The sequence below is a fragment of the Theropithecus gelada genome, chromosome 4 (assembly GCF_003255815.1).
Source record: "Theropithecus gelada isolate Dixy chromosome 4, Tgel_1.0, whole genome shotgun sequence".
NCBI lineage: Eukaryota > Metazoa > Chordata > Mammalia > Primates > Cercopithecidae > Theropithecus > Theropithecus gelada.
Window position 1 is genome coordinate 55,560,175 of NC_037671.1, and position 21,848 is coordinate 55,582,022.

Sequence of the window (21,848 nt, forward strand, 5' to 3'; positions counted from 1 at the left end):
TTTTTTTTTTTTTTTTTTTTGAGATGGAGTCTCGGTCTGTCGCCCAGGCTGGAGTGCGTGCAGTGTCACAATCTTGGCTCACTGCAACCTCTGCCTCCCGGGTTCAAATGATTCTCCTGCCTCAGCCTCCTGAGTAACTGGGACTACAGGTGCCCGCCACCATGCCGACTAACTTTTTGTATTTTTAGTAGACACAGGGTTTCACCATGTTGGCCAGGATGGTCTTGATCTCTTGACCTCGTGATCCACCAGCCTCGGCCTCCCAAAGTGCTGGGATTACAGGCGTGAGCCACCACGCCCGGCTGAAATATTTCTTAAGAGTTAATCATTTGAACACACATAGGAAATTGGGAGGGGTAAGGACTTGAAATCATTGTTGCTAGCATTTTTAACTTTGTCCCAGATCTTAATGATTAAACAATGCCCATGGGAAATTTGAATGTAAATAACATGGGGCCAGGCCCAGCACGGCGGCTCACACCTGTAATCCCAGCACTTTGAGAGGATGAGGCCGGCGGATCACCTGAGGTCAGGAGTTCCACTTCTTTAAACCATTTGTTGAAGAGACTGTCCTTTCTCCCACTGAGTGGTCTTGGCACCCCTGTTGAAGATCATTTGGCTGCATATGTGAGGGTTTGTTTCTGAGCTGTCTACTATTCCATTGATCTTTATGGGCACAGTTAACTTTAAGAAAGGAAGACTATTTATGTGTACCTGTCTTAATCATATTAGTCACTTAAGAGCAGTGAGAAATATTTCAAGAGACAAGAAATATTTTTCTCTTCTCCATTTATTTACTCATTCAATCATTTGCTTATATTAGTATGGTCTCATGGATATTTATTTTTAACTTTGGGTTATAATCTAACATTATATGATTTATTTTGTTGTTAAATTGTTCTAGCTTTGGCCATTGGGAGCTCCTTCAGGTTGATTCCTTGTCCTTTTAAGGCAATATTCTACTTTTTTTTTTTTTTTTTTTTTTTTAGTTAGAGTCTCAGTCTGTTGCCCAGGCTGGAGTGCAGTGGCACGATCTCGGCTCACTGCAACCTCTGCCTCCTGGGTTCAAGCGATTCTCCTGCCTTAGCCTCCTGAGTAGGTGGGACTGCAGGCACATGCCACCACACCTGGCTAATTTTTTGTATTTTTAGTAGAGACGAGACTTCACTGTGTTAGACAGGATGGTCTCGATCTCCTGACCTCATGATCAACCCACCTTGACCTCCCAAAGTGCTGGGATTACAGGCGTGAGCCACCCAGCCCAGCCAAAGCAATATTCTTAAACAGTTACAAGCTTGAGAGGATTGTGAATACAGTTTTTATGGAGCAAAGATATACAAATGAAGCCATTAACAGATGGTTTGCAGAAAGAATTTAATCACAGTATGTAAAGCCTAATTTACCTGCAAGAGAAGTGATAATAAACCTAGCAATTAAAACTTAATTTATAGCATCTAATATTCTAAAATCAAAGGAACAGCCTTGTATATATCACATACATATGTGTGTATATACATATATATATTTGTATATATAACTTCTGTCTAGAGAGAGTAAATCCCTCTATACCTTCTTCATCTTAGTTAGAACATGAACTTTAGTTTAAGGAGCATGCAAGCTGCCCGTGGTTTCTCCCATCTCAACTTTTCATTTCCAGCGTCCCCATTTTTAGAAGTCAAATGACTGACATTGTTCTTATGGGAAGGAAGATTAGTGTAGCCCCTTTAATAATGTGAACCATTAACCTGTTAGGTGACTTCAAATTTCATTCAGCTTAATATTCCCAAAATATCTCAAGAAATCTGAAGGGCCATTTTTCTCAGCTAGCGAAAGTCCAAAGAGACTGTATCTTGGCTGTTTGCCTGGCCAGCCAGAGAATGCCAGAGGAGAGTACCTGAGCTAATGCCTCCTCTCCAAGCAAGATGCTTTCAATTTTTCAGGAACACTCAGTGATTTGTTGCTGAGAGCATAACCCAGTTTCAAAGCTATTCTTGCCCAGGCACCACTTGAGTGTTTTCAAGCAGTCCATTGCTTGGTACCCTGGATTGTCAGCTACTGCCTGTCTCATTTCCGACCTGTCTGTTCTCACTGAGAAATGGAAATACATGAATGAAGTGCCTTAATGGATCACAATCATGGGGCTACTGATATGAGCTTTACCTGGCAGAATGGTCTGCCTATATATAATAAAGAGCCAGACTGTGTGGTCTGTGGACGTGGACATCACAGGATAAATTGTCTTCCACTCCAAACTCACTTCTTCTTTGGCTTAACCTGAGGACTCCCAGAGCAACCTCCAAACTCCAGGGACATTGTCTAAATTGACCAACACCTTAAATGGCTTCTTCCCTGCTTGTGCCAAGTCTACATGTATATGACAAGAAAGCAATGATTCATTCAGATCAGCTTCAGAAATGTTTCTAAAATCGTTTCTTCTCAAACACTTTGAATGTACTATCTGATTTCTGTCCTATCGATTTTGTATTTAGATTTTTTCCCCCCGCTTTCTGGCTGTCAGTTGATCGCCCAGCAGGTTTTGGGATTCGACTTCTCCCTAAAAGCTCAGAATGGCACCTGAAGCGTTCAGGTGTGGGCTGGTCTGGGAGAGAGGCCTGAGAATTCTGATTTTTGTTTCTGATAAATTGCTTTCTGGAGGCACTTGCATTCTTTCTGTTCCTAGCCCTGTCTGGGGTGGAAGACAATTCTCCATGGCATTCCTACATGTTTGGGACTATCTGTTCAAAGATGTTCACAAAGCAAAAGGCCTTGGAAGCTGGAGATAACAAAGTGTAGAAATGTCTCCCTCCTCAGAGACATTCCAGGATAGTAAATCCTCCTCCTCTCCTGGGAGAGAATTGCTTAGATTCCGCAGTAAATATGTCTTCCTCTCTCTCCGGAGGGGAGGAGGGGCAGGTCACCGGCGGCCCTACATAAATCAGTTGTTCCTCATTTGGGGAGTTCTCTCCTGTGCTATACTCCAGTACCTGCCCCAGGTAATATCTGGTCTTCACTGTGACACCCCATGGGGATTAGGGCTTTGGGAACGGATACATGATATACCTCTGGCTGCTGGTTTTGTTATGATGAGTAAATAGTCTTTGTCTCTGATCCAAAGCTCTTCCGTTCTGTCAGTATATGTATATAAAGCTGCATGTGGCAGGCTCACCTGTAAACTTGCAAATAGGGTAACATCCCCAACCCTTCCGTTTCTGACTTAATAGCTTTTTTCAGTATTCTGATGAGACTTCAAATTCTGGAATAAGGGAATGCAGCAACGAATGAAATCCCAAATTCTGGAAAAAAATAAAACTCAGGTCTCATTTCAGATTCTTAAAATATGAGTGTTGGCATGTGGGAAGACTTACTCTCTAGATTAAAAGGCCATTTATGTTTCTCATCGTCTGTAATAAGAAAGAGCCTTTATGGGGACTAACATCCCAGAAATAAATATGGTGGATGAGAACAACAAAAAGAGATTTCCATTCAAAGCATGGAGGAAAGCAGGGTTTTTTTTGTTTTTTGTTTTTTTTGTCACAGAAATGAGTTAAACACAACATTAAAATTTGAGGAATATTGCTTAGAGGGTTTTGTGAAGCTGAGTTCAGTAAGCCAATTAGCAAAAACAAAACAAGGACATATTTTCTAATGTGCAAATATGTGGACATATTTTCTAATGTGCTATCTGATTTCAAAATATTTCAAAATATTCAAAATATTCACATACTTTCTAATGACACACATTTTCTAAAATATGTTCAATTAATTAAGATACAGTATACAAGCTATAGAGATATTTTGTTTTCCTTGAAATAAAAGAATACCAAAGTCTCTGGAGAGAGTGAGAGTCTTTTTCTTCATAGAAAGGTTTTGAACACCACCAAATGAGGGCTGGGCTCCTTGCAGCTTTTTAAGCATTCACACGTTTTTTGTAACCTACCTTCTTGGCAAAATAAATTAGAGCTTCCATTTTCCCCTGAAGCCTTGAACTTTTTGGTCCCCAAATAAACAGCACAATATTAAGTGATAATTGATCACACGTATTTTTTAAAGCAAGCTATCCACTTGGATTTATTACTAGATTTAGGGAGAGAACAAAGGCATATTTAGTAGGTTATAGGATCAGTAGCTCAGAGCTTCAAAAAGGATGTTTTAAATCGACACAACTGATATGGTTTAGATGTTTGTCTCCTCCAAATCTCATGTTGAAGTGTTATCCCCAGTGTTGGAGGTGGGGCATGGTACAGGGTGTTTGGATCATGGGGGCGGATCCTTCATGAATGGCTTAGCACCATCCCCTTGGTGATGAGTGAATCCTTGCTCTGAGTTCATGAGACATCTGATATTTAAAAAGAACTCGGCACCTCCCTCCTCACTCTCTCTTGCTCCATCTCTCTCCATGTGATGTTTCTCTCCATGTGATGTGCTGGCTTCCCCTTCACCTTCCATCATGATTGGAAGCTTCCTGAGGCCCTCACCAGAAGCAGATGCCGGTATCATGCTTTCTGTACAGCCTGCAGAACCATGAGCCAAAAATAAAATCTCTTTTCTGTACAAATTACCCAGCCTCAGGTATTTCTTTACAGCAATACAAGAATGGACTAACACAACAACCCACCACCGTGTTAGGATATTTTTGGTGTAGTCACTAGAAGTACGCATCTTGCATGCAACACAAATAAACGTGGAAGTGACCTTAAAGATTACATAGAGGAACCAGAATATCAGTGGCTTTGCAGGAGTCCACAGCTAGTTTAATAGCATGGCCAAGAATGGAAGAGTATGTGCCTTCTACACTATGCAATGTTGCTGCATTTTTACCCACTCACATAAACGAGTAGATGAAATAGTCAGGTGGATACCAGCACTTACCTCTGGAGAGTTTACAAAGTAGTTTCAGAATTAATTTTTTCTTTGGTCCTCATGATCCTCATGATGGCACGCCCAAGCTGACTGTTTTCTGTACCTGACATCTCACGATGCTATGGCTAGAAGCATGGACTTTGGTGTCAATTAGACCTGGATTTGAATCCTGGTTCTGCCACATATTAGCTTGTGACCTTGGGTGAGATATTTTACCTCTCTGAGTCCTCAGTGTTCTTGTCTGTAAAAGGCACATAATAAGAATCTTGTTTATAATGAGTAAATAAGATGATATACACAAAGGCCTTAACATAGTGCATGGCATGCAATAGGCATGAAATGAGTGATTACTTTTCTTACAATGATCAGACAGTTAACAATAGACCAGGAACATTCTTCATATTCAACCTGCTTTTGGTATACACCAAAATATGTGTTCTCTTCTCTTGATCAGTCTGTTGTTTCACTGTGTTCCACTTTGTGCTTCTCCCTATCTCCAGAAACCTATTTTATGCTCAATCTTGTCTCTTCGACTTTACGCTAATTTTTCTCTCACTCTGAACAGCAAGAATAAAGTTAGCTCTTCCTTTGTCCCATCTCAAGTCTTCCTCCTCCATGAATTTTCTTCATATTCTATAGTTCCCAAGGATTATTCCCTTCCTGAACTACTGACTTAACTCTTGCATCTATCAGCCAATTCACTGATTGCTCTAAACCCTCACGTATGCTTGTTCAGTCTCCCCAAATAGTACAAAACTCTCTGTAAGAGTCTATTCCTTTGTTGGACTGTCTTAGCTTCTGTCATAGCAGAGTGCTGAAGCTATAAAAGAGGATCAGTAAATAATTTATACATGGCTTGATGGATCAGGCTCACCAGTGATATAAGCCAAGTTCAAGAGCAATTCAGGATTATAGGGATCCATAATCTCCAAACTAAAATTCAGGATATGTGATTTGGACAAGTACAAGCTGACTCAGGGAAACCTGGAGCAGAAGATTTGAAATTGGAACTATCCCAGAAAACGTAGGCGATCTCTTCATGGTTCAGCTAGAGAACAGACATCAACATAGGAAGTTATTTTTCTCAGTGATTTTTCTTAGTATGCATAACATTTTAAAAACTCTAGTTCATAAATCCTTTGTGACCAATGAAAACCTGATAACCCCCTCTTGATGCTTTAAAAAATTGTTTTGTGAAGAATTGGGGCAATAACACTGGTCAGGGATAAATATATTAGTTGACTACTGCTGTGTAAAAAATCACCTCGAAATTAAGCAGCTTAAAACAACATTTATTATCTTACAGTTTCTGTGGGTCAGAAATCTGGAGCAGCTTATCTTGGTGCTTTGGTTTAGGCTATCTTATGAGGTTGCCCTCAAGGTGTCAACAGAGCTGCAGCCATCTCCAAGGTCAACTGGAAATGAGTCCATTTCCAATTCACACTCATGGCTGTTGGCAGGAGGCTTCCCACAGATCCTTGCCTTGTGGGCCTCTCCACAGGGCAGCTCATAGCGTGGACGCCTGCCTCATCAGAGCAAGAAGTGAGCAGAGCAGAGACAGGGGCTGGTGAGGGAGCATCAGCAAGACAGAAGTCACAGTGGTTTATGACTTAATCTCAGAAGTGACATCTCATCGCTTTTTTTGTATTCTATTTATTAGAAGTACCTCACTAGGTCGGGCACGGTGACTCATGCTTGTAATCCCAGCACTTTGGGAGGCCAGACAGGAAGATCACCTGAGGTCAGGAGTTTGAGACCAGTCTGGCCAACATGGTGAAACCCTGCCTCTACTAAAAATAAAAAAAAATTATCCCAGCAGGTGGCACACACCTGTAATCTCAGCTACTCAAAAGGCCAAGGCATGAGAATTGCTTGAACCTGGAAGGCAGAGGTTGCAATGAGCCAAGATGGTGCTGCTGCCCTCTAGCCTGGGCGACAGAGTGAGATTATGTCACAAACAAACAAAACAGAAACAGCAAAAGAAGTACTTCATCAGATTCAGCCCACTCTCAAGGGGAGAGGATTATACAAGGCCATGAATACCATGAAGTATAGATCATTGGTATCCATGTGAGAAGTTGCCTAACACAACAGGAGACAAAGGTAAAGAATAAGTGTTGCAAACCTCGAAATTTTGACACACGTCCCCGTTAATTTAGAAAGTTTATATTGCCAAGGTCGAGGATGTGCACCCATGACAGAGCCTCAGGAGGTCCTGACGACATGTGTCCAAGGTGATCAGAGCACAGTTTGGTTTTATACATATTAAGGAGACATGAGACATCAATCAACATATGTAAGATGAACATTGGTTCAGTCCAAAAAGGCAAGACAACTAGAAGTGGGAGAGGGCTTCCAGGTCATAGATAGATAAGAGACAAATGGCTTCATTCTTGAGTCTTTGATTAGCCTCTCCAAAGGAGGCAATCAGATATGCATTTATCTCAGTGAGCAGAGGGGTGGCTTTGAGTAGAATTGGAGGCAGGATTCCCTTAAGCAGTTCCCAGCTTGACTTTTCCCTTTAGCTTAGTGATTTGGGGGCCCCACGATATTTTCCTTTCACATTTCCCCTATTTCTTTTTAAAAATCTTTTGGAGAAAGCATTTTAGAAGAAAATGAGTCTGTGGTTTCAGGTTTCATCTGATCTCTCATGGCTAGGATAGTTTGTTCCTTGACGGGCAGGTCCTGAGTTATTAGGAAAGCTCATTTTTAGCAGGTTGTGAGGTCTCATGCCCTGTGAAGAGAAAATAGGGGGGAAAAGGGAGGAAAACAACAAACAAAAGAACAATCCTGAAAATTGAAATAGGCCACATTACTCTGAAGTCCATACATCAGCAGGCAGATATGAAAGAGGCTTACGCATGTAAATAGGTTGCTGTTATTTTCTTCTTAAGTTAAGTTGTCTAGTTTCAGTTCACAGGGCTTTCATTGACTCCAAATTAGGAAAAATGGGGGAAAAAAGAAGGAAAAACATTGAAAACATAATTTTGAAGACTTGTAGCCAAGAAAAATTAGAATTCAGTTCAAACTGTAGAAAATAATAAAAATTGGAAAAACATTAGGCAAGATTAGAATCTAACAACAGGTGTACCATAGTTTTTGAAACATAATTTTTCTCTTTCCAGTTTCCCATTTTTACTAAAGACAAATCATGGTGGGACTGACTTGCTTTATTATACCTGGCCTAATTATATGTAAACAGTGCAGCAAGAATAATTATTTTTTACATAGGCTTTTAAACTGGCTTTGATGGAACTTTGTTCCATAAAAGGAATCTCAGATAAGACCTCTTTAAAGCGAAGCCCAGCCATGAATTTGTGCCATTAAATACCTCTGAGTTGAGTGATCCTCTCCTCTTGAGGTTCCAAGACAAACTTGGGGCTCTGGACCTGTCAAAAAGTGACACTCTTTACTTGTCATAGGTCAGGAACCCTTTAAACCCTGTACAGGGGCTATGTAGGCAAAGGTATGGGGCCAATTTTTCCAAGGGGCTTTTACCAGCTCCATATGTCAAGTTTGATTTCTTAAAGGAAAGCACACCGTTCCAGTCAAAGCCTTGATAAAATAACCAGTTTCTCCGATTGTGTCTTGTTACAAATGAAAACAATTCATATTGCACTTATGTAAATAACTGTATTGTCATAAATTGAGAATACTCACAAATAATTTCCAAATTTTGGAGAAGTCAGGCAGAGGGAAACAAATATGCTCCAAATTTTGTTCGTAGAAGTATACTTTACTCAATTCTCAAAAGCTGTAAATAGCTTGAAAGAAAAGTTTCCTTGACTCTGAAAAACAAAACAAAGGATCAGCAGCTTTTTACACAAAAAGTTAAAAAGATTACTTTAGTCTTCTATTAGTTCAGTTGACACAGTTAACTCTGTTCTTCTTGATATTCACGAATATTCCAGCTGTCCATGAGAGTCCTGAAAGTTTTTTCCTCTATTCTGTCACAATCTCCAAAGTTATCAGAAACCTGCATTCAAGAATACCTGTTAGGGTTCTATAGCTGATTATAAAACCACCTTCTAAGGAGGACCAAAACAAGACAAAAATTGTTCACAGATGACAAAAGGTTTTAGGGTAGCCATATAGTCAAAGACACAATTGACAAAGAAATTTGGTATCTCTGTGGCACACAATAATTGAACATAACAATTATAATTTTTACTGATAATGTACACAAAGTCATATCAGAATTATAGGAGTTTCCCATGATTTTGGAACATGCATCAATAGCATATTTATATAAATAAAATCTAAAGAAAACCAAACACTATTTCATATTTGGCAATGTTTCTTGTATAATTTTTATACCAAATAAGCCAAATTATGTCATTTTTGGACTTCAGGGAAACTAATATCTTAAATTATTAATTAGATCAGAAAAAGATGTAATTTATAATTTGATTTTGGAAAAGTTATCAAATATCAAAGGAAAACACTTGATATCACAGGTCATTGTAAAATAAGTCATTCATTTGACCAAAGTGATAACTCAAGGATTTCAAAAAAAAGACAAAGACTTTTATTCTTTGAGAAAGGAGACTTAATTTTACGAACAGTAAACCCTAATAAAAATAGCATGAAACCAATTAAATATGTTTTTCAAAATTTTATAAACAATTTATAAAATTTTAACCTTAACCATAAGATACAACTTCCATAAACCTTTCATAATCTTTATAACCTTTATTTAGGAGTCAGTTAATGCTTCAAGAAAACCTTGTTAATCTGACACAGGGGCCTACATGCTGTTCTTGCATCAGTGTGCCTTTGACATTAATTATTAATTTACAGAGAAACTAAACTTCTCTGTCAAAATCAGCCCTTACAATCTCATGTCCCCACCTCTTCCATGATAGTCCCTGGGCCTTGAGGAGTTGAATAGCTTTAATTTCTGGCCCTGTGTTTCAGGAATGCAGTTTATTTTGATTGACAACTTCTACCAGTCCTGAAGACGGGGCTTTAATTGCTTTCAGTGCTTACAGTTTAGCAGGACTTGATGCCCTTTTTAGACCCAGGAGTCAAAAACGCTGTAACTCATTGTCATAAGTACTTTAAAAGCACATACAAAAGATACATGGAGTAATAACTTTAATTAAAAAATTTTTAATCTCAGTTTTTTTCCTAAGCATACCAAAACTTAATAATAATGTGACAACTTGATCTTATAAGTTTTTTTGGGGGGGCTGTCTGGTTTGTCCTGAACATCCCTCCTTCTTAAACAACCAGTCATTTCACTCAAGGACTAAATGTATCATACAAGATTCTTTCTCATACGAAATTATTTCTCATTAAGCTTTCTTACCAAAAAAAAAAAAAAAAAAAAAAAAAAAAAAAGCCCTCCTGATTTTTATAACTTTCTATCTTGTTTCACCTTTTTTAAAGGACACATTTTTTTAGGAAGAATGTTTTCCTACAATATAGTTTTACTGGAAACTACCCAAATAATGAAATACCTATTATTTTATTTAACATAACTTTAGATTCTAAATTATGACAAGTTTGTCTAAAAGCATTTATCCCATTACATTTACCTAATTATTTTATTTTAATAACTTAAGTAGATTATTTATGAAAATTGCAATAGTCATCATTTAAAGTTATGAAACAGCCATTGCAAAATTATAACTAAGACAGTGAAAAAGATCTGCCCTAACTGACTCCATCTTGCTTCTAACCTCCAAGTCGTCCTTGTTCATTCCTAGGAATAGGCCAAACTAGCTTTGGGAGGAACTTAGTTTATAGTTTAGCTTTGAAACAAAAATAATAACAGTCCTTTCCCAAAGCAAACCTCCTTACTGCCTGTGGACTAGACTGCCTAAAGCCACAGGATTAGAAGTTATGGTAATATTACTAAATTCAATATGTTTTTGAATTACTAAATTCAAGCTATTTTCATTAAACCAGTATCAATGTCTTACTTATTAAAGATTACACAAGCAAAGATCATTCTGTCTTGGGCTGAGTTTTTAGCTTTGTAACCCCTGTGCCAAATTTTGACGTCTTACAGTATTTGGCAGGGATAAGTATGAAATTGCTTAATTAGTAAATGTAAATAAAAATGTATGCTGGCAAATTCTTAAGACATTTCTAATATTATTTTATCAATGATTTTAAATTCAGCTTATTTATGAAAGATTTTAAATAAGTCACATGAACTTGAAAAAGCATTTGACTAGTCTTTTTTATTTAGTATCTGATTTAAGCACTTTTATTTTTTAAGCCAATTACTTAGAGCTCTTTTATATATTTTTAGTAGTGAAACGTGTACACAACACATAAATACATAGACGTATTAGGCATGCTGATAGAAGGACACCTTATAGATTCATTAAGACCTTTTTTAAAAAAATCTTAGACTTTCAGATTCTTGATAACCTGTTTCACAACCTTAGGTAGTTGTCAGCTAAAGAGCCTTAAATTTGCATCTTTAAGGAAACAACTCGGGTGAAAATCAGATAGCAAAATGTACATCAAAGGGTACGGAAAGAAAAAGGCTGGTGTGCTAGAGGGAGATTAAAGATAGATGCAAAATCAAACATAAAATTATAAAAATCTATCACAGGATTGTATAAGAAGACCAATTTTATTTAGATAGGGATTTACCTATCTTTTAACTGAATTTCTGAGCTCTGGGCAGAGGCCAGACTGAATTCTGGGTCTCCAAAAAGGGAGAATTATGAGGCTAGACCATGTGATGTATTTATAGTGTATTTAAATAATATTTTTTAAAATCAAAGACATTTCTATGTGTCTAAACTACATTCTTCTTTAAAAACGCAAGAGTGGCCTCTGTGGCAATAACTATTTTAATCAATAAATCAGATGACACAATTCAAAAGTAAGCAGTTTAAAAGCTGAGATGGCTGGGCGCGGTGGCTCACGCCTATAATCCCAGCACTTTGGGAGGCTGGTGGGGACGGATCACGAGGTCAGGACATCGAGACCATCCTGGCTAACACGTGAAACACCATCTCTACTAAGAATACAAAAAAAATTAGCCGGGTGTGGTGGCAGGCGCTGGTAGTTCCAGTACTCAGGAGGTTGAGGCAGGAGAATGGCATGAACCCAAGAGGTGGAGTTTGCAGTGAGCCGAGATCACACCACTGTACTCCAGCCTGGGCGACAGAGCAAGACTCTGTCTCAAAAAAAAAAAGGCTGAGATGAACTTTTTTGTTTACACTTTTGGAGTTCCATAAGGAAAAACAGGCTTTTCCCCCAAAGGGTGCAGGAGAAAGGAGAGACAGCAGAAGTAAATGAAGAAAATAGAAGTCAGTCAACTGAGAAGAAAAAACTTACACACACACACACACACACACACACACACACATCTTGCATGTTAGCTTTTAATTAAGCTGACTTGAACCACTGAGTTCTTTTTTTAAAAACAGTTTTAAAATCTCATTAACATATTTCAGCTCAGAAAAATTGTTGCTATTTCAGAAGTATAGCCATTGCTCTTTCAGTCTGGCCTGGCTAGCAAAAAGGTGACTTTGTTATGTAAATAATGCCCCTTTATTTATAACCCTTTGGGTATATACCCAGTAATGGGATGGCTGGGTCAAATGGTATTCCTAATTCTAGATCTTTGAGGAATCGCCACACTGTCTTCCACAATGGTTGAACTAGTTTACAGTTTCACTATGGAATACTATGCAGCCATAAAAAAGGATGAGTTCATGTCCTTTGTAGGGACAAGGACGCAGCTGGAAACCATCATTCTCAGCAAACTGTCACAAGAACAGAAAACCAAGTACTGCATGTTCTCACTAATAAGTGTGAATGGAACAATGAGAACACAGGAAGGGGAACATCACACGCTGGGGCCTGTCGTGGGGTGGGGGGAGGGGGGAGGGATAGCATTAGGAGATATACCTAATGTAAATGACAAGTTAATGGGTGCAGCACACCAACCTGGCACATGTATACATATGTAACAAACCTGCACGTTGTGCACATGTACCCTAGAACTTAAAGTATAACAACAAAAAAAGCCAAAAAAAGATTAAAAATGTAAAAAAAATTAATAATGCCCCTTTAGTAGTCAAAATCAAAAATTTTTGTCTCTTTTTATTTTTTCTTTTTTCTGGTTCCTTGTTCTCCACCATGCCACTTTTTTTTGGGGGGGGATGGGAATTTAACCACTTGAGAGGCCTTGTTCCCCACGATTTAGAACTTTCCTTTGGATTTTATTAAGTCAGATAGAGTTGGTCCAACACAAAGGCAAAAAGATCGCAATAACAACAAAAACAGGAACAAATAACAGCAAAAAACAGTTAAGCAGAACAAACGATCGCACAACTTGTATGACTACTGAGCACTCTAATGGTGAGAAGAAATGAAGACCAGCTGGTTGTTAACTTTAGCCAAGACAAAACCCCAATTCAGTTACTTATGTAGTAATGGGTCTCAGGCTGTAGACTGCTCTTTGCCATCCTAGAAGCAGAGAAAAAAACCTCATCTTCTCTGTTGGAAATGGTAGACTGCTCTCTGCCATCCTAGAAGCAGAGAAAAAACCTCATTTTCTCTGTTGGAAATGAGCTTAAACTCCATGAAGGAGTTACCGGCCTTCCATCGTTATGGAAGCATGAAAACTTGCCTTTCTTATTGGAAGCAAGTAAAACTTCAAAAAAGGGAGTTGTACAGCAAAATAAATTTTAGATCTCAACCACAGTTTGGGAGATCAGGGATTCTCTGGAGGGGGTGCTCCAAGACCTCAGTAAATTGTCCTATTGGTTTGAGCCATAAAATTAGCTCATGTTAGTACCAAGCACCTATAGGAGATTTGTCAAAGGTCAGGTGCACCTCCACTCAGAATCCCTTCATGGTTACCAAAATGTGAACCCCCCAAAATTTAAGACAGGTCTCAGTTAATTTAGAAAGTTTATTTTTTTTAAGATTTCTTTTTTTATTATTATACTTTATGTTTTGTGGTACATGTGCAGAAAGTAGAGTTTTGTTACACAGGCACATACACGTGCCATGGTGGTTTGCTGCACCCATCAGCCCATCATCTACATTAGGTATTTATCCTAATGCTATCCCTCCCCTAGCCCCCCAATCCCCGACAGTCCCTGGTGTGTGATGTTCCCCTCCGTGTGTCCGTGTGTTCTCATTGTTCAACTCCCACTTATGAGTGAGAACATGTGGTGTTTCGTTTCCTGTTCTTGTGTTAGTTTGCTGAGAATGATGGTTTCCAGCTTCATCCATGTCCCTGCAAAGGACATGAACTCATCTTTTTTATGGCTGCATAGCATTCCCTGGTGTATATGTGCCACATTTTCTTTATCCAGTCTATCACTGATGGGCATTTGGGTTGGTTCCAAGTCTTTGCTATTGTGAATAGTGCCTCAGTAAACACACATGTGCATGTGTCTTTATAGTAGAATGATTTATAATCCTTGGGGTATATACCCAGTAATGGAATTGTTGGGTCAAATAATATTAGTTTAGAAAGTTTATTTTGCCAAGGTTGAGGACACACACCTGTGACAGGGCCTCAGGAGGTTCTGACTTCATGTGCCCAGGGTGGTCAGAGCACAGTTTGGTTTTATATTTTTTAGGGAGACATGAAACATCAATCAACATATGCAAGATGAGCATTGGTTCCATCTGGAAAGACAGGACAACTTGAAGCAAAGACAGGAAGACTCAAAGAGGGGAGGGAGCTTCCAGGTCAAAGGTAGACAAGAGACAAATGGTTTCATTCTTTTTAGTTTCCGATTAGCCTCTCCCAAAGGAGGCAATCAGATATGCATTTATCTCAGTGAGCAGAGGGCTGGCTTTGAGTAGAGTAGGAGGCAGGTTTGCCCTAAACAGTTCCCAGCTTGACTTTTCCCTTTAGCTTAGTAATTTGGGGGCCCCAAGATTTATTTTCTTTCTACAGTGTTGATCTGGATCTTTGCATCTCAAGATTGTGTGACGTATCTTTATGCAAAATGGAGTGGAGAACTTCCTAACTTGCGTTTCATTTATTTGTATCCCCTTAGAAAATCCTTGTGGAGACTACCCATTTAGTTATTTTAGCATTAAGTCCTCATCCTTCATGTTCATTCATAAAATCATAGATTGAACCTGCAAGTGTCAAGGAAGAAGAGATCATAAACGGAAGGAAGCTGGAATTAATTTTTTTACTATAAAAATGTTAATGTGCAGAAAAGTAGAGAAAATCATACATGGAACCACCAAGTATACATTACCCAGTAGTTCCTGCATTTATTGAGTGCCTGTGCAAATCATTGTACAAAATATTTCTGAAACACTGTTTTCACTTTATTCTCTCAACAACCTTGTAAAATAAATGTCATCTTACTTAACGGTAAGATAAATAGTATATCTTATGTATGCAGAACATTGAGACTCAAGTTGGGTAAAAAATTGCTCGAGGCTACACAACTCATAATTTGTAGAGCTAGAATTTAATTTTATTTATTTGTTTTCTCTCTTTTTTCTATCCCATTATTACTCATTTTCCTCCCTAGTCCATTATGCTATTATTGCCCAAGTACATCTTTATATGTTATAAACCCATCAATAGTTTTATAAGTATTGCTTTATGCAGTTGTCTTAAGTCAGAAAAGTTACAAGCAAACACACATTTATGCTTTTATAAGTCACCTATGTAGTTATCCTTATTGGTGCTTTTTATTTCTTTGTGAGGATTCGAGTTACTGTTTAGCATCTTTTCATCTCACTTGTAGGGCAGTTCACCAGCACAGAGCTAGGATTAGAATCAAGGTCTTCTAACTCCAAGTTAAAGACTATTTCTGTCACATCTCAGGGACAGTGAGAGCCCATGAGTTCCAGGACTGTCTTTCCATGAGGAACTCAGTTTCATCATTCTGGATATTGGTCCTGCCAGAATTTCTCAACACTCTTATGAATCCTTTTCACCCTTCATTGCCACAGAAGTTTTAATCGGCAAGTAAGTCGTACTGTTTTCTTGGTTTATTTTCCAGTACTACATGACTACAGGTGAATGAGATATAGTTAGCAGTCAGCCAGATGTTAAGAAGCAGTGAGGCAGGGGAGAGGTGGGAACTGAAACCCACAGGTATGATGTGAGTTCAGGTAGCCAAAGACAAATGGATAATCTCATTATGAATCTAATTGTGAGAAAAGCAGTATTTGCTAAACTCAGTAGTGAGATGAGGAACTGAGTCATTAGATCAGAGAGAAGGCAGACTAAAGTAGAGCCAAATATAAGCAAGTAATAATCTATGAGCATTATAATTCAGAGAAATCTGTGTGTTGGATAACTAGGGTAGTTCCAGAAATGGTACATAAAAATTAGTTGCCTTTTGTTCAATGCTTGCAGTTGTAGGTGGAAGTGTCAGGGCTGCACAGTGTTCCCCTGGTAGAAAGTTCTAAACTAGGCATGATCCAGTAAGGGGAAGGAAGCCTCTAGGATCCCTCCTCTGAGCCGTATTCTTCCCAATGTATTAAATCATTATTTCTTAATTTTGAATAATGTATGCAGGGCTTCTCAAGAAGAATGGACATCTTGAAGTTCCAGCTATAATTTTAAAAAGAAGAAAAATCCCTATAATTTAAGTGTTTAATCCTTTTAATATATTTCAGTTACAGCATGTATTGAACTCATTTGGAGAGGACATAAAAAATCTAAGTTTATGGTCTTCATGAGTATGAGACCCATGATTAGAGGGCCTTCTGGTAAAAGTCCCTTTCCTCAGCCATCCCCTGCAATAGCTCAGAAGTCAGGGACCCATTCAAAAATCATTGGTTTTATAAAACTGATACATGCTTATCACAGAAAGTGCTACAGAAAAGTATATAGAAGAAAGTTAAAGAACAAAACCAACAAGCAAAACCCCCACTATCAACTGCCCAGAAATAATCGTCATAACATTTGGCAACATCATCCTAGGTCCTGGTGATCTCTCTATGTATGTACCCATATTCATACACAGACATAATTCTATAAAAATGGGACCTACCATAAATGCTTTTTTTAAAAAACAAAAAGCATTAAACTTGTCTTTTCTTGAACTAAACTGGAGAAAACTAATGCAATTGGTAGAATTGCTCAATCTCAGATTAATAAGTTTCTTCACATCAAGCAATTTTATTTTCCTAGATGATAACTCTAAAATTTCAAAAGATTTTTTTACTTTAAAAAGACCCAATCACCAAAATGCTTCAATTCAAGCAGATCTATGGATCTGCCTGCACTGAAGGTAAGGAACATGACACCATCTTTCTAACCTACCCCTACAACACCATATTTCTGTTAAGTGTATTATTATTTTTTCATTATCAAGATTCATAAATTTGCTCTGTCCTGTAATCGTAATTCTCAGCTGTGCTTTTTCTTTAAGCCACTGAATGGGTTTAATGACCAACCTTCCACTTCCAGGATTTTAATTTTTCACTTAACAATTGGCTTGCTGGGTTTTGTTGTTGGATGGCTTTTTCAAAAATAATTCATAAGCACTAAATTTCATGAATTGTTACTTATTCTAAAGTCTGTTTCCTGCCTTTATGTTTCAAGCACAATTAGTTGGACACAAAATTACCTTTTTCTTTCCTCAGAACTGTGTAAGCAGAACTCCATTGTCTTCTGGCATTGAATGCTGCTGCTGAGGTGTTGGGGGTCAGGCTCATCTGCACCTCCCTCCCAGCCCTTACACTTCGAGGAGCTTTTCTTTTTCTACATGGATGTCCTTAAACCTTTTAGTTTATTTCAGGATATGTGTAAGCATTAAATATTCTTTATCAGATTTTCCTGGGAAATGTTTTCTAGTGCTTTGTGTTCTCTTTTTGTTATTAAATCTTTTACTACCTTTTCTTTTACTATTTGGTTTTTAAAATTTAAGAATACACACTATTTTTATGTTAGAACACCTTTGTCTAGATTCCATATTAGTAGTCATCTGTCTAGTAATTTTCATCTTTTTTCCATTTCATATTTTAATGTTTGCTCAAGGCTGTCTTTTATCAACTTAATGGTTTTGTGTCATACATATTTTACTTTTGATTGCTTCTGTGGTCTTTAGCTATGAAAAGATTGATGAGCCTCCTGGACTGGCCTCTCAATACTTTGGATATTATCACCATGGGTTCATAGTTTTTGGCTTTGCTCATTTTTTTTTTTCCTTAGATCAGCCTCCTTGCTCCACTTCTTGAATGAGTCAACTCATCTCTTACCTCTTCAACAGTGGCAGAAAATTTGGATAGCTGTTTGTAATCCATTACTGATTTCTTGGAAACTTAAGGAATGGGAAAAGTTGCAAGACAGTAGGTGAAGTGGGGAAGAGAATTCCAAGAAGGAACAGCATGTGAAAGATACTTGGAGTAGAAAAAAAAGTGGAGCTTTTGAGGCAATGAGAGAAGGATTACGTGGGTCAGGAAGCATGAGCCTGAGAGACACCAGTGCTAGGTAAAATGAGGGAGGCCAGATAACATAAGAGGCATTTTAGGCTATGAAGTTTGGATTACAACCTTAGAGTATTGGGCTGGGGCAAGGTAGAGGAAGTGGTGGTTACTAAAGAACTTTAAACAAAAAAGGACAAGCATTAATTTTTTTTTTTTTTAAATGATAGCTGTAGTTGTAGGGTAGAATGAAGAATAGAAAGTAGATCCGTCAAGAAGCCCTTACACCTACTCATAGACGGTGGTTGATTAGCAAAGGTGCTAAAAACAGGAGGAGGAAACATAGAACTTTTTTAAATGGAGGAAACTGGAAGGATTAAATATACGTTTGCATCCTTACTAGTTTGACTTATAATAGAGAAAACATGAAAGGAATTAAAATGTTTATCAACAGGCAAATTTAAACAAATTATGATATTTCCATACAACAGAATACTACTCAGTCACAAAAGTAATGAACTAATATATACAAAACATAGATGAATCTGAAAATAATTATGGTAAGTGAAAGAAGAATGAAGAGTTTATACTGTATGATTCTATTTATATAAAATTCTAGAAAATACACACTAAGCTATCATGATGGAAAGCGTATCAGTGGCTGCCTGGGGGTGGGAGTTTGGGGAGTAGGGAGTGGTGGGCCAGAGGGATTACAAAGGAGCATTAGGAAACTTTCAGGGGTGATGGAGATGTTTATTATCTTGATTGTGGTGGTAGTTTTAAATGTATACTTGTGTCAAAGCTTATCAAATAATGTACTATAATTATGTACAGTTTATTTCAGTTATACATCTGTAAGGCTGTTTTACTATTAAAATATAATTTTGAGATAGTTTAATAGCATTTAGCGAAGAGAATCAGGGATAGGGAGACAACAAAGATTATTATAAGGTTTCTGGAATGAGATATTTTCTGTGGAGATATTTAAAGCCCTGGCAATGGATGAGACCCCCAAGAGTAGGAATGGAAGAAGGTCTAGGATTGAGTGTAGAGGAAAGCTAACATTTACAGGCTGTGTGGAGAAGGAGCAGACATCTAACTTCATTGTGTGGGTGTGTCATTGTTGATTTATCTCTTATTGAGAGAGATCATGTTTATTTCTAACATTTTTCATTTCTAAGCTGCAACGAATAACCTTATATATTTTGGAAGTGTGTGTACATGTAATCTGTAAGATAAATTTTTAGATGTAGAATTTTCTGGATCAGAGGGTATGAGTAGCTGTGATTTTGGTAAATAATGCTAAATTCCTCTTCATAGAAGTTGTACCTATTACATGCCCATCAGCAATATGAAAATGCCTCTTTCCCCACAACCTCATCAGCACAGAAGATTATCAAATTTTTGATCTTTCCTAATTTCACAAGTGAAAAATGGTAGCTCAGGATTATTTTAATTTGCATTCTTTAGCTATGAGTGAGATTAAACATGTTTTACTGGTTAAGAGCCATTGGGAAGATTGTTGTACATTTAAAAAAATTGAGTTGTTGTTTTTTTAACACTTTATACATGCTTTCTTTATATAAAGAAAAGTAGCCCTTTGCTTCCAATATATCTTGCATATGTATTTTCCCAGTTTGCTGTTTGTCATTGAAATTTGTGGCCGGGCGCGGTGGCTCCAGCCTGTAACCCCAGCACTTTGGGAGGCCGAGACGGGCGGATCACGAGGTCAGGAGATCGAGACCATCCTGGCTAACACGGTGAAACCCTGTCTCAATACAAAAAACTAGCCAGGCGTGGTGGCGGACGCCTGCAGTCCCAGCTACTCGGGAGGCTGAGGCAGGAGAATGGCGTGAACCCGGCAGGCGGAGCTTGCAGTGAGCTGAGATCCGGCCACTGCACTCCAGCCTGGGCGACAGAGCGAGACTCCGTCTCAAAAAAAAAAAAAGAATAAATAAATAAAATAAAAATAAAAATAAAAATAAAAAAATATAAAAGCCCTTATGAAGGAGTTTGGTCCTCTGTCCCTTCTGTCTTCTGCCATGTGAGGACACAGTGTTTCTCTTCTTTGGATGACACAGTGTTCAAAATGCCATCGTGGAAGCCAGGAGCAGCCCTCACCAGATGCTGGTACCTTGATCTTGGACTTCTCAACCTTCAGAATGGTAAGAAATAGATTTCTGTTCTTTATAAGTTCTGTTCTTTATAGATCTGTGCTATTATACTCACACAAAATGGACTAAGACAATGAACATGTATGCAGATATGTTTAAATTTCATGGTGGGAAGAAAGATGACTTCTATTTTCCTGTTGTAGTAGAGGGTGTTGATGGATACAAGGCAGCTAAGTCCATTTCTGCTATAACGAAAGCACCATAGACTGACAGCTTAAACAACCAATATTTGTTGCTCACAGTTCAGAAGGCTGGAAGTCCAAGATCAAGCTGTCAGCAGATTTGGCGTCTGGTGAGAGCCTGCTTCCTTGTTCATAGAGAGCTCTCTGCTTCCTGTGTCTTCACCTGGCAGCAGGGGTAAGGGAACTCACTGGGGCCTCTTCTATAAGGGCATGAATCTCATTCATGAGGGCTCCACACTTAGGACCTAATCACCCACTAAAATCACCATCTCTTAATTCTGTCACCCTGGGGGTCAGGATCTCAGCATTCAAATTTAAGTTGGGGGACACAAACATTCAGATCATGACATAAACCAAGCTTTCTAATTGCATTATTTTCTCTAGAAATGATCAGCTGCCTCTGTGTGGGCAAAGAAAAGGCCTATCTGCCTTGGAAACAAAGCTTTGGAAAGCTCATGGCTGGTCTAAAGAAACAGACAATTGAGGCCAGGTGCTGTGGCTCATGCCTATGCTCCCAGCACTTTGGGGAGCCGAGGTGGGAGGATCTCTTGAGTCCAGGAGTTCAAGACCAGCTTGGGTAACATAGTAAGACCCCATTTCTACCAAAAAAAATAATAAATTAGCCAGGCATGGTGGCTTGTACCTGTGATCACAGCTATTCAGGAGGCTGAGGTGGGAGGACTGCTTGAGCCTGGGAGGTCAAGGATACTGTGAACCATGATCACACCACTGCACTCCACCCTAGTCAACAGAGCAAAGCCTCATCTTAAAAAAAAAGAAGAAGAAGAAAAGGAAAAAAAAAAGAAATGAAACACAATTGGACAGTAAAAGAGCCTTTAAAGGGGAAGCAAAGAAGAGGTTAATATGGCATTGATGACTAAGAACTCATTTTGCAATATTCTCTGGAGCTGGCCTTGCATTTTGAATGAATGTGAACCTGAAACTCTTCAGGGTTCAGGGCAGGGGTTGGCATATGATCTATTTGCCTACACTTTGCTTCAGCTGACAGCAGCTGGCAGGTCATGATCCCTGTTTTCTCCCAGGATTTGGTGTCTCGGCTGCCAGATGACAGTGCTATTGGGCTGCTCCTAACTATGATCACTCCTTAGCCTGTCCTCGAGTAGCTCTTGCTTCCAGGTGATTTTATTAACCCACACATCCCAGTTGGGTTTCTGGAAACCCACACCCACCCACCCTGTGAACTGGTGATGACTGTGGGCAGTGAGAGCAGCAAGTGGGACACAGTCTCATGAAAGAGAGAAGAATGTGAGTCAGCTGGATAGACCGTATTATA

The 21,848-nt window shown here is 38.6% G+C and overlaps 1 pseudogene; it reads right to left on the minus strand.

Annotated features, from left to right (window-relative positions):
- The window catches only part of LOC112622589, a 19,607-nt pseudogene extending 15,640 nt beyond the window's left edge, over window positions 1–3,967 (minus strand).
- Window positions 3,968–21,848: the final 17,881 nt, after the last annotated feature.